Source organism: Ambystoma mexicanum, chromosome 2p (assembly GCF_040938575.1).
Source record: "Ambystoma mexicanum isolate Mex_15411 chromosome 2p, UKY_AmexF1_1, whole genome shotgun sequence".
Taxonomy (NCBI): Eukaryota; Metazoa; Chordata; class Amphibia; order Caudata; family Ambystomatidae; genus Ambystoma; species Ambystoma mexicanum.
The window spans coordinates 1055263563-1055276516 of record NC_090923.1 but is presented as its reverse complement, the minus strand read 5'-3'; the positions used below and the strand labels follow the sequence as shown (position 1 = coordinate 1055276516).

Genomic DNA, 12954 nt, shown 5'->3' with positions numbered 1-12954 from the left:
GGTGATGGGCGGGTGTTCTGCCGCATCAGCGCGTACTCCATCACAACATCCTATTCCTGGTACAAAGAAACAAAAAAACAGCTTATATACACATCCGCGCAGCTCATAACATAGTAATGTATTCGAGATGGGATGCTGTTCCTTGTGATCTCTGATCTCTGACTGCCCATTTGCAGTCGTTGCCATGTAATTTCTTTTTTCTGTGACCTCCCACAGAGGAAACTCAGATGGTATGCTCAGCTTGTGTCATGGGTTCCTGTTCCAGATAAACACTCCATCTCTAATGTCCAGTGAAACATCTCAGACCTGCCTTCTTATTATTTCCTTGTTATTGTCATGTATTTGTTTTCATCAAAAGTGGGTAACATCTAGTGTAGCTCTCTCTGGGACCCGTCTTCTGGTACGACCGTCCTCACTTTTTGATTCCATACGGCCTGTACTGGTGACACCCCTGATGCCGTGTGAGGCAATATACTATGAGAAACATGGTGAGAGCTTTCTCCAGGGCTTCCCCTTTCTCGTGAGCATTGCGGAATGCTAGATTTAGCATTCTCATGAACCTCTCTACATCTATGTTGGCTCTGTGCCAGCAAGGCAGGATCCCTTTGTGTCTGCTTCTGTACTGGTGCATGAAATTCTCAAATTCCTTCCCCTGGGATGGCGGCCAGTTTTAGGATCTCACCATCTCTGGTATTACATGTGTGGCTAATATCTCCTCAATCACCAGAATAACCTCATGATGTGATGAACTGCACCTCAATGTAGCGGGAGAATTTTTCCAACACCACCAGGTAGTCCATGCTCGCATTGTTCCAGGGGATGGGGCTCCTCTCGTCAGGTGGCCATAGACATGGTTGAAGTTAAGACTACTATGGCTGAACTTAATGGAAAAGTCACCCATTTGGATGCAAGGGTAACAGATTTGGAGAAGAAATCCTCTGATATGGGATTCGAAATGGCTGGGAGTTATAGAGCCTACAAAACTTTAAGGGCTGATGTCCAGAAGGAGAAAGATCATCGCCTAGATATGGACTTGAGATTGTGAGAGAGAAATCTTAGGCTGGTTGGAGTTTCAGAACATTCGGATCCTAAAAATGAAAATCTGCTGCCATTGATTTTACAGATTTTTAAGGAATGCTATGGTGTGGCCTCTCTGGAGAGTGACATTGGCCATGTTTATCGGATTGGTAAACTTCCTGGCTTGAAACCTAGGCACATCCTGGTGTCTTTCACTCTGGCCAGGATGAAAGAATCAATATTAGCTGCTTCTAGGAGCAAGGACTCTGCCTTTTTTTTTTCATAACAACATTTTATTGGGTTTTACAAATGAGCAATACATTGAGCACAACGACATATGATCAGCAACCGCTAAGTATAGTAAGGTGATAATGACTCTTGGTGAAAGCAGCTGGGGGGGTTGAGGGAGAGGCCATATTGCTGTATTGAGCAAGACTCTGCCCTTTTTAAAGGCAAGCCTATTTATGTGTTCCCTGATTACCCTAAGGAGGTGATGGAGACGAGGAAGATGTTTAAGGGGGTGAAGGAACGAGCAAAATCACTGCAGATAAAGGCTTTCCTGAACAGATTTAATAACCTCACTTTGACTTTGCCAGATGGCAATAGATCCACTTCAGATCCTCAAGAAGCTCTTTCTTGGCTGGAGAAAGTCTGTGTTTCTGATAACAATATTCACTAACTGAACGTTTTTTAAAAATCTTTTATTACATTTGTTTTTTTATGTATACACTTTGTATTGGTCAAAATGGCGCCCAGCAAGGATTTCAGTTAGTGTTTTCTTTGTTTATTTCGGAATCTTTCCATTGTCGTGGTTTCATAAGATGCATGCAGCGCAGTTCAGAGAGTAAAGCACCTTTGTTTGGATCCGGTCAGCTGACATGTTATGGATGCGGCTCTGATTGGCCGCGCCGATATCCGGAAACGGCTCACGCTGCGTGAGCTGTGTCTCCCTCTGCTCTGTGAGGCCACTGGCAGCAGTGCTGCTTTCGTTGGCTCCGTGCGGAGCGTAATAGCAGCGTCATCGCCAGCGGGTCACGGCTGAGCGATGGACTGCATACACCTTCTCTTGTTTATGACACTCTGAGTCACCGTGGCATCTGATGCAGCCACATGGGTGACGGACACCATGCGACCGGTGAGTTGTGTCTGCTATTATTTTACATGTACTGCTGCTATGCCTGGATTCAAGGAGGTGACCTGGTATTCTTGTGTCTAATGACACTGAATCTCCGTGAAGAATAGGGGGAGCTGGCACCTTCTCTCACCCGCCCTCGACATTGGCAGCTTGGTGTAATGCGGGTCTCCAGGATGACTCACTGCTCCCTTCGTCCACTATCTTTTAGCCTTTCATTATCTGCTAGGTCTAACGGGCGCTTAGCTATGGGATTTGGAGGTTTTGATGCTGACTGCCAGTCACTTGGAAGCACCCCAGCTGTGAAGTATTCAGATGTGGAAATTTTGTCACCTTTTACAAAACTTTCTTTTTTTTTTAAACTGGAGGAATTCGCTTGGGTGAAGACGGGACTTTCTGCTGATTGTTTACTGTCAGCCAACGCACTCCTTCCCGACTACTGTTGTTTCCAGCTTTTTGGTGGCTGGCTGGCATAGTTGCGAGCAGGCTGGAGGAGAACATTCATGTTATGAACAGCTGACTTCTTAGGGTTCACAATCGATTTGGTGATGCATGATAACATGGTTGATGAGGATGGGGTGTTTGCGGGTTACTTGCCTATCAGCATGGATGCCGCTTGATGAGGCCAACCTTGTCATTGATATAAATACCACATTTTATTACACAGCGATTGAATTATATGAAAACCTTTTCTTATGTGTACGCTTCATCGCTGTTTCATGCATGGCCGAAATTTTTAGGATCTTTTCCAGCTGTACTACGCCAATTGACAGTCTTTTGTACATCTGTTTGCATGTTATGATGTTGTCACTTGGGCAGTTTGAAATGCTGGCTTTACGGTGTACACACTTTAATGTTCACCTTTAATGTTGGGATCTTACGTTTTTGTGAGGTAGGAGACATGCTGATCTTCTGGTTCATCTGGAGAAGATGGGTTAGCAAATGTGGAGTATGATTGATGTGTGACTTGTGGACTCAGTGTGGGATTTATTACGTGGAGATTCCCTTGGATTTGGGAGGGGTGCCGGGAGTATTGGGTTGGTCTTTTTTGCTTCTTCAGCATTGGTGTTCTTTTTCTGCTGCAGGGGGTTTGGGGTTGTTTCCTTTTTGTTGGTTTTTGTGTTTTTGTGTTTTCTTTTTTTTTAGACCTCTTGAATTTTCTGTCATATCTGCCACTGGGAGATCTCGGCTTTTGATATCTTCTTGGAATGATAATGGGCTGAATAACCCTGTCAAACGGCAGAACATTTTGAACAGCTTAATGGATATGCAGTGTGATGTTTATTTCCTACAGGAGACTCATCTTTTGTTGGAAGACATTGGGGTGTTGCGTAAGCAATGGCTGGGTGATGTTGTTGCTTCCTGTTATTCCTCTAAGAGCAGGTGGGTGGCGATTCTTTTACAAAGGGGTTCTCCTATTAAAATTCTGAAGACTGGCTGTAACCGGGAGGGGCGGGCCGTAGCTCTTCTAGTGGAAATACAATTTGTCCATCATGTGTTATGCACTGTCTATGCCCCCTCGGTGGACAATGTTTTTTTTTGGGGAAGTATCTCACATGATACTTTATTTGAATTCAGCTAATATTGTTCTGGGTGGGGACTTCAATCTGGTTGATGATCCTTCCATGGATAGCACTGGACGTTCGGCTATGCAAAGGACAGATGCACATTTTTGCCTCTTTCGGACACTGATTGGGGATTTTGATCTAAAAGATTGTTGGAGGTTACAACACCCAGATTCCAAGGCATCTACATTTTATTCAGGATCTCATAACACTTATTCTAGGATTTACATGTTTTTTGCTGCTGGTGGGGCAATTACTAATCTATTGTCTGGTCGAATTCGATGTGTTGCAGTCACTGACCATACACCTATTTTTTTTAGTTTGTCTTTGAATTTTGAACGCTGTAGAACTTTTCAGTGGAAGATGAGCACATCTATTTTACAGGATAAGACTATTTTAGAGAAAATCAGAACAGAGGCTGAATGCTTTGTGCGTGAGAATTCTTCAGATGATCTTAGTAAGAAGGTTACATGGGAGGCGTTCAAATGTATGTTAAGAGGCATTGCTTTAGGCTTGTCCTGTGGCAGGAGGAAAAGGTTGGCAAATGTGCAGTTGGAAACTCATGCCTTTATTGCTGAAGTGATGAGCGGTTTTATTCGTGATCCAAATAACACTGATATGAGAATAGAACTGAGGAGATTGAAAAAAAAACGTAATGATATTTTGGACGCTAGGGCCGAGAAGGATTTATATAAAATCAGGAGTGCTTACTTTGAGAAGGGCGAGAAGTGTGACAGATGGCTTGCTTACAGATTGAGGCAACAGATTTCTGAGGGTGCCATTAGTTCTATAAAAAATTTGGATGGGGTGATCACTTTTGATCCATGTGAGATTAATGCTGTTTTCAAGGACTTTTACATGAACTTGTATGAGAATGTTGATGAAATTAGTTATTGCTATTGCTGGATTGAATTCTGGGAAAACACCAGGACCTGATGGTCTGCCGGCCGAGTTTTACAAGATTCTTCCTGAAGCGGCATTGGGGCTCTTGAGGGACATCTATGTTGAGTCCAGGAAGGTGGGATTTCTTCCAGAATCTACCAATCATGCTACCATTTCAGTATTTCTGAAGAAAGGAAAGGACAGTGTCTTACCTTCCAGCTACCGGCCGATAAGTTTATTAAATACTGATAACAAGATCCTGGCTAAAGTACTCGCTTTACGCATTGAGGATGTGATTCAAAGACTTATTCACACAGAGCAATCTGGTTTTATTAAACATCGTAGTACTTCTAGCAACAATCGGATTCTTTTGTTGACCATGTCTCAGGCCCAGAATTTGAATGAAGATGTGGCTGTGTTCTCTCTGGATGCTGAAAAAGCGTTTGATCGTCTTAATTGGCAATATATGTTTACTGTGCTGAGGGCGATGAATCTGGGTGATGATTACATCTCTTGGATCTCCCTTTTGTATGCTCGTCCTACGGCAAATGTTAAGACAAATGGTTTTTTGTCTGTAACTTTCCATCTTTGGAGGGGCACTAGACAAGGATGTCAGCTTTCACCCTTATTGTTCGTGCTGGCTATCGAACCACTTGCTATTGCTCTGAGGAACGATTTGTACTAGAAAGGTGTGTCCTTTAATGGGGTTGAGCTGAAAACTTGGTTTTATGCTGACGACCTTTTGCTGGTTTTACGGAATTTGGAGATTTCTTTGCCATCTTTGATGAACATTCTGGATCGATTCTATGTGGTGGCAGGATATAAAATAAATTGGTCGAAGTCCGAGGTTTTGCCTATCACGGGGAGTTGTGCTAGATCATTGGTGACTGGATTTGGATTTTAGTGGTGTTTACGCAAAATGAAATACTTGGGGATATGGCTGACTCCAGCTGTAAATGATATGGTGGAGGTGAACCTAGGGGAGGCCTGCCGTGAGCTGAAGTCATCTACGCAGAGGTGGTTGGTCTTGCGTTTGTCCTTGTGGGGCAAGGTGAATGCCTTGAAGATGGTTGCGCGCCCAGAAAATCAATTATGTTTTAAGTATGCTCCCATTGAGGATCAGTGCTTCTTACTGGAGATTAATTGATGCAACTTTACAAACCTTCCTTTGGGACGGGAAACCTCCTGTACTTAAATTGTGGAAGCTGCAGCTGCCTGTTGAAAGAGGGGGTCTTGGGGTTCCCAACCTTAGGGCGTATCATCTTGCATTCTCTTGCCAGTTTTTACTTCCTTTTCTGGTTGATTCTCCAGGTCCTTGGGCTGTGCCGGAAGCAAGTGCTTTGGGCCCTCTTGCCCATGAGCGTTGCTTACGACTGTCAGTAAATGTGGTAGGAAACTTCCTTTGACCGAATTTATGCGGGATGTATGGAAGGGCTTTCACAAAATGTGTGGTTCAATTGCTCTGAAATCACCTTCGGCCACGATAAGGTTCAATAAGGCAATCACAGAGGCTGGCAAACCTATGTTTTGACTGGAATGGTTTGTTGGTGGAGTTCACTGGATTAAGGATGTATGCAGAGGTGGAAAATGGATTGATTTTGATGTGCTTTGTGCAAATTTCAATATTGAAAATGTTTCAATTGTAGACTACAGGAAACTGAAGAGATGCATTGGTGAGATTGATGGGAGTGAATCTGTGATGTTGGAACATTTGGTGATGGGTGGTCAGTCTGTTGCAAGTAAAGTGTACCGCCGAATTGTTGCAAGTTACAAGGACAATACTGGGCTGATGGATGAGTGGAGTAGACGATTGGGTTGTGAGATCACTGCTGATATGTGGAATGAGTTTTGTGCGAATGTGAGACTTTGTTCAGTTAATTTGAGTGAGTGCTCTAGGCAAATTAAAATTCTAAATAGGGTGTTTTGGTGCCCAGAGAGACTCAGGAAAAGGGGCACGTCGGATTCGGACATGTGTTGGTGTTGTGATTTGGAGGTTGGTACTCTAGAACATTTGCTTTGGGGTTTCTGGCTGTCACGCTCACCTGGTCTCCTCGGGGGCGTCGCTCGAAGATGCTGAAATGATGTCTGCCCTGGCGTTACATGGCTGGATGGAGAGACTTGCACGCGACTTCTCCTTCCCTGTCACTTCCCCGAATGCTTTTGCCTACAAGGTCGAAATAGGATGTTAGCACCGTGAGGAGCAGGGTTGTGTCCCACCTCCCGTAACCTCCTAATGCCCCCTCTCTGCTTCAGCCTCACTTTGGTTTGTTAAGTGGTGGACTCTCCATCCTGCGATGACTTGCAGGGGCGCAATATGACAGTCTCTCCCTGGATCAAGTTCCTTCACTGATCCTGTGGGGGTGTAGCGGAGTCTTGATTTGCTTGACTCAGCAGGTAAGTCTCTATACCAATAGATGCTTGGAATAGTTGTTTAAATGTCTTATTACGCAAGTTTTAACCTTGTATTCACCTTTCTTTCAGGCGCGGTCTTGAGCAGTTTTTTAATGAAGATTTGACTCGTCCTTCAACGCTGAGCAGATTCTATGTGGGTGTGTATAGCGTTCCTGAGTGGCGCCAAATGTCTCTATAATGGTTTCTTCCCATGCGCGACTAACCTGCTGTGTTCTTTTCTTTCCTGCAAACAGGTGCAGCGTGGCTCCGGAGCGGCAATCGGAGGAACCGCTGCAGAGGAATCCCAAGGGAATCGGTCTCTGGGTGAGTATCAGCTGTTTTTGCAGATGCTTTCTTTTCTGCAGGTGCGGCGAACTGAAGAGCAGCTGAAGAAGCGGCCGCTCAGATGGAATCCTTCAGGTAAGGTTGAAAACTCAGTATTAATTCCTGTTTCTTCTTCTTCTCTTCTTCTGTTGTCAGGTTCCGATGGATGGAAGTTCCAGAACGGGCGTGGCTGCTGACGTTCAGGTACTGAAGCTAAGCAGACACGGTGAGCGTTATGCTGCAGGAGTGCAGAATAACGCGAAGCGTGTTCTGTCAGTAGGGTGTGGTTTAAATAGCCTTGTAAGTAGTTCCAATAAAATAGTCCTTCCAGCCTCATTCTGCAATCACAGGTAAAGTAGTCCCACAGCCACACCCAGGATAAGCCAGATGATTCAGCCCCTTTTGACTGGGCTGTATGTAGTCCCATGTAGTGCATTACCAGATGGAAAATTATGAGCCTGGCGCCAACGGCGCCACAACTGAGTCCAGGAAGTTCTTGGACTACCCTTGGGGCTTTATAAGCCCTGATGGGTGTCAGTGACTGGGAAAGGCCCACCAGCTCCAAGTGTTTTGGAGCATGCACCATGACACTGGCAAGAGGTGTGTACTATATGTTTATGGGTCCTGAAATGCAGTATTGATTTATATTTTAAGACAATGGTCTTGGGCTGTGGTGTCTTTCCATGGCTGAGAAGAAATTTCTGTTCAGGGGAGCTTCTGTGTCCAAGAAAATTATATTGAGGGGGTGGAAATCCCGGATTTCACCTAAATCGAATGATTGGATAGATGAAATGATTTCTTTAGCGGCTATTGAAAAGGGAATGTACAGAAGAATGGGGAAATTACATCTGCATGCTAAGGTTTGGGATGTTTTCTTAAATATGTATTAACGTAAGAGGTGGTTTTTTTTGTTCTTTTTCCTTTTCTCTGCATATGTTGTATATATTGATGTTCTTCGTATGTAATATGGCGTAATTGTTTCCAAATTGGTGTATTCTTGTTTGATAAAATGTAAATAAATAAACCAAAAATAAATAAATAAATAAAACATCTGGCAATGAGGGAAGATGACCTGCACATTCTCGCACTCATTGATCCAGCAGCGGTGCCATACCCCAGCTGTACGAGAGAACACCAAGAGGGAATGCAGCAGTGAGGGAAGGACAAGTGAGTCGTGGACAGTAACGCCTCAGGGACAGACTTTGACAGGGATCCTCCTACTGAAAGAGTGCGCAGTGCACTCCTACTGCCTGGCATGCCTTCCTCCTCAAAGAGATCGCATTGCTGAACGTGAGCTGCAAAACTATTGCAACCCTCAGAATTTCACACTCGTTGCTCAAACTTCAACATTGAAAAACACTCCGTACCGCAGTGCTCAATCCCACGCCTCAATACCTGCACCAGCAACACAGTGACATGCGTCACAGCACACTTAAACTCCCTGGACAGCATGACAGATGAAGCTGCTGAACTGCCTCAGACAGGGGGCATCCCTCTGTGGACGCAGATAGCTGCTTTGTATAACGAACCCCCTCACAAAACAATCAAAATGATTGGGAAGAGTGGTTGGAAGAATTCAAGTACTTTATGAAAGCATGAGGGGACGATGTTGGATCCTTACCCCAAGTGGGCAGCTCCATCCAAAGAAGGCCCAACATCTGCCTCCCAGCAATACATTGGGATGGAGAAGTAAGCCCTAGGACTGGAAGGCTGACACTCTCACTAGCAGGCAAAGATACACTTCACAACGGGTACAAATTAAGAATCAAAAAGTAAATCCCTCTGTATGCTGTCCAATACTAGAGGAAGATCGCAAATTCATCTGCTAAAGAAAACCAGCTCCCAGCCGCATTCATTGGCATGTGCACCCTGTCCCCCATGAAAGCACCCTTGACCACCAGGCACCCATTCCAAAATAAGGCCCAAATGCTCCCTTCATCAGAAAATGAAGTGCTCCCAACCTTCTCCCAGGATAATCTGCAGACCAGGAACAAAGTCCTAGAAGTAGTCTGCTGCTGCACACGATACCCATCCTCACTCACCACTAAAGAGGTAGCACCAGGATTTCTTTCCTTGGGTGGCCCAGCAAATGCTATGTGCTAAAGACACTTGCCTCTTTACTTTTCTTGAACTAGCCGCTTTGGCACTTCATGGGGCCAACAAAGAAACTCAAAGATGTCATCAGGACCACACCCTAACGCATTGTTCTGGAACTTCAGTACAGTTAGATTTCTCTTACAAAGATGTTGCCTAAAAAGGGGTCTGTTGGCTGGACATGCAACCCATTAGTGTTACCTCATTTTTTAATACCTTTCCATGGCACTGCCTAGTGACCCAGTCCTGCCTAGGGATCATCCAGTGTAGACTGCCTTACAAAACTGACTCTCTGCACTGAACCAGCAGAAATGTAGAAGTCTCAGGCGTTCAGAGGACCTCGCCTTGCCAAACTATAACCAGCAAGCTCACAAAAGTGCATTGTTCCATTGCATCGAGTGACTTATCACTGGGAACCCTACACGTTCTTGATTTTACCATTTTAAGGGAATTAAAGGTGTTTGCATTTAAGCAGCATGAAGTAGCAGCCTATTTCCTTGTAGCCCTGGTGGCTACCACCTATACCACATAATATCCAGCATTAACACCTCTTTCTCTTTCTCCTCTTTTGCTTTGTGTTGGAATAGTGTCCATGACTCACGCAAGTAAAGCCTCACGGCGAAGGGCCTGCTTCTCTGAATCCTACCTGGTGAATTATGAAGTATGTGGAGTTCTTGGCCCTCGAGTGTGCCCGCCTCAATGCCTACTGCAATGAGGTTATGTACTCTAAGTCACTAACACAGAATTTGGTAAAAGTACATACAAGGTACTCAAACACTTAAAAGAAACCCTCATCACTGACACATATATCCGTCTTAAATTTAGTATCACTACCCAAATGCAAAAGATGCACTCTGATGAGCTACGGGAAAAAAGCGGAACTGGAATTAGTAGTTATTAATCTCCCTACTGCTATATATACCACGAATCCGGAAACGACTCGAAATCTGCCAAGATGCATTGTGCTTAGTAGCTGGAAGCTACTGAGCTGAAATCACCACTTGCAAAGCTTTCTAGCACTGAGCTAAACAACAACCACACAGAGCACAACAGGAGGTGTGCATTCCTACCTCTCTGCAATTTAATGGTTCTACAAGAAAGCACTCTAAAAACGTAGGTATTTCTTCACTCTTGAAATTCCCAGTGACTTACTCATAAAAAGCACACCGTTCCTCAAGCCCTCGCTGAAACAGCCAAAACCAACCAATGTCTGAAAACTGTTAAAACCTTTCTCCTCTTTCCAGCTTCCGAGTCGGGCACCCTGTAATGCATGACCCCTGTGTGGGGATCTACGGCTCAGGCGATAGACACACTACATATGCCATCATACGCTGTGCCGAACTCATGAGAGATCATTAACTCGTAGATGCAGATTTCATCCTTCCCAGTGGCTTGAAGCTGCATACCTTGCCACCATAAAGTAATCTTTAAACATGCACTATTCTAAGCTAATTATAGCCTGGACCACCATTTGGACATCTGAGATGTGCAGTACATTGGAGTACTATTTGTTTATGTAGATTACCTCATTATTCTATGAGTTACATTTAGTTACATTCTATAACTAATATTTGATTTTCCTTTTCAACTTTGACAAATTGTGGTGCATAATTGATATAATTGGAAATGTGACTATGCCAAGCGTATTAAGGCCTAACTTTTGTTCCACCTAACATCGGGTTTTTGGCGATTGTAAGAGGATGCAATTAACTGATCTCGGCAAAGGAAATCTGTCTCATTCTCAGATTAAAGCCTTAGAGTGCCTGAGCATCGAGTGGATGCAAGAATTTAAATTATCCAAAGAAGTTGGCAGTGTAGTACTCTGGCGAAATCATAAATATCTAAGATAGAATGTTCATCAGTTTAAGGATAAAGCAGGTTATAATATTACTGCTAAGGATCCTACAAGCAGTCCTAATGACAATTTAAAAAGTAGAATTGCAAATATGGCAAGGGGCAGGCCTGATCAACAAGGATGACGACAAATATTTCTATGTTAAATTTTCTTGGATTCCAACCTTCTTTTATTTCTTACCGAAGGCATCAAATTCATCAATGAATCTCGCAGGCACAAAATTGTAGGTTTGATTGGTTCGCTAATTCAGCCATTGTACAATTTCATCCACTACTTTCTGGAGTCTTTTGTAACAAAACTTCCTTTGTACCTTCAGGACGCCCGTGATACCCATAGCAGGATTTCAAGGATACCTTGAGAACAGGATGATTTCTCTGTTATTCTCGATTTTACCCATTTGTATACTTTGATGAGACTTAGCTAATAAGCCAGCATTCTCATGAAATATTATCTATGAGTCATTTCCTGCAGGATAGATCAGCAAGTTTGATGAACCACACCAACATGCTCATCAAGATGGCATATTTTGTTTTAAACAACAATTCTGTTGAAGTGGGAGAATGGAAGACCAGGCTCCCGTCCTTCACCTCTCGCGCTTGGCCTAGAGGGTCACGACCCAGACACCCGCCACGAGAGGAGTTTGTCCATTTACCAGACGACCAGATACCCTGGTACAGGAACATACGGATGTGTCCATCTGCCTGCCCAGCAGCCCGCACTGGCCATGCCGACACCTGCGGCACGGACCAACTAGACTAAAATCTACACGTCGTTAGAGATGCCATGACGACCTAGACAACGGGAAGCACATCTGTACAAATATACACACTGGACATTCCCACACCGATCTACACGAAGAATATACTCAGTGCTATGACGTAGGCGACAGGCATATTCACGGACGTGCATCTTTATTATTTTTACATAGGCTCTCAGAATGCAGAAACGCAAGACGCGTCATGAACTCATCTACAAAGCTTGCTCACGCTTCTCTTGAAACCAGTTACCACCATGAGAGGTATAATGAAGACACGATACTGGTCATGGAACTATATGCTACTATAACCTAAAGCACCTATGCACCAAACGGACCACTTATGCACCAGGCCCAAGTAGGCCTCAAACAAGAGCTCCCGTGGACATTAACAAAGCAAGAGTCAGGTTGCTGATCCTGCAGAAAGAGCCCGGTGGAACAACCAGCCAAGGTCGCAATGTTGCAAACCCACATTCCAAGAGCAAAGCATCAAAGGCACGATGTTGCAACCTCGCACTCCGCGTACCAACGTTAAGGTCACACCTGCAAATTAAACCAGACACACAGTGGAAAAGCAATATTAATTGTGCAGAATTCTGCCTCAAACACGGTCCCTCCCCACGTGACCAAGCCGAACCTGACGAGATGCCAAAACCCAGGAGAGAAGAGGCGTCTGGATCCCTCGCTACGAGACACAGGCAGATACACTTGAAAGGCTCAATGGACATCTGCGACAGTGGGAGCGGTCAGCCTTCCAGCTATGAATAAATCCTCACATTGTCTGCACGTACCCATAATGAAACATTGTTGCAAATTGCAGGTACACCGAGAGCTGGGAACAGCGGTAGTCCCAGGCTGGGAAGCTCACGGGCGCACCAATCAGAACATGGGGCTCTTACCACTGACGCCAGTAATATTAACCAATCCTCAGGAGTCTTCA

At 44.5% G+C, this 12954-nt stretch overlaps 1 protein-coding gene across 1 annotated transcript in view; it reads left to right on the top strand.

Moving 5' to 3' along the window:
* The window catches only part of LOC138567099 (solute carrier family 22 member 20-like), a 198138-nt gene that overhangs the window by 142100 nt on the left and 43084 nt on the right, over positions 1-12954 (top strand). The window lies entirely within an intron of this gene.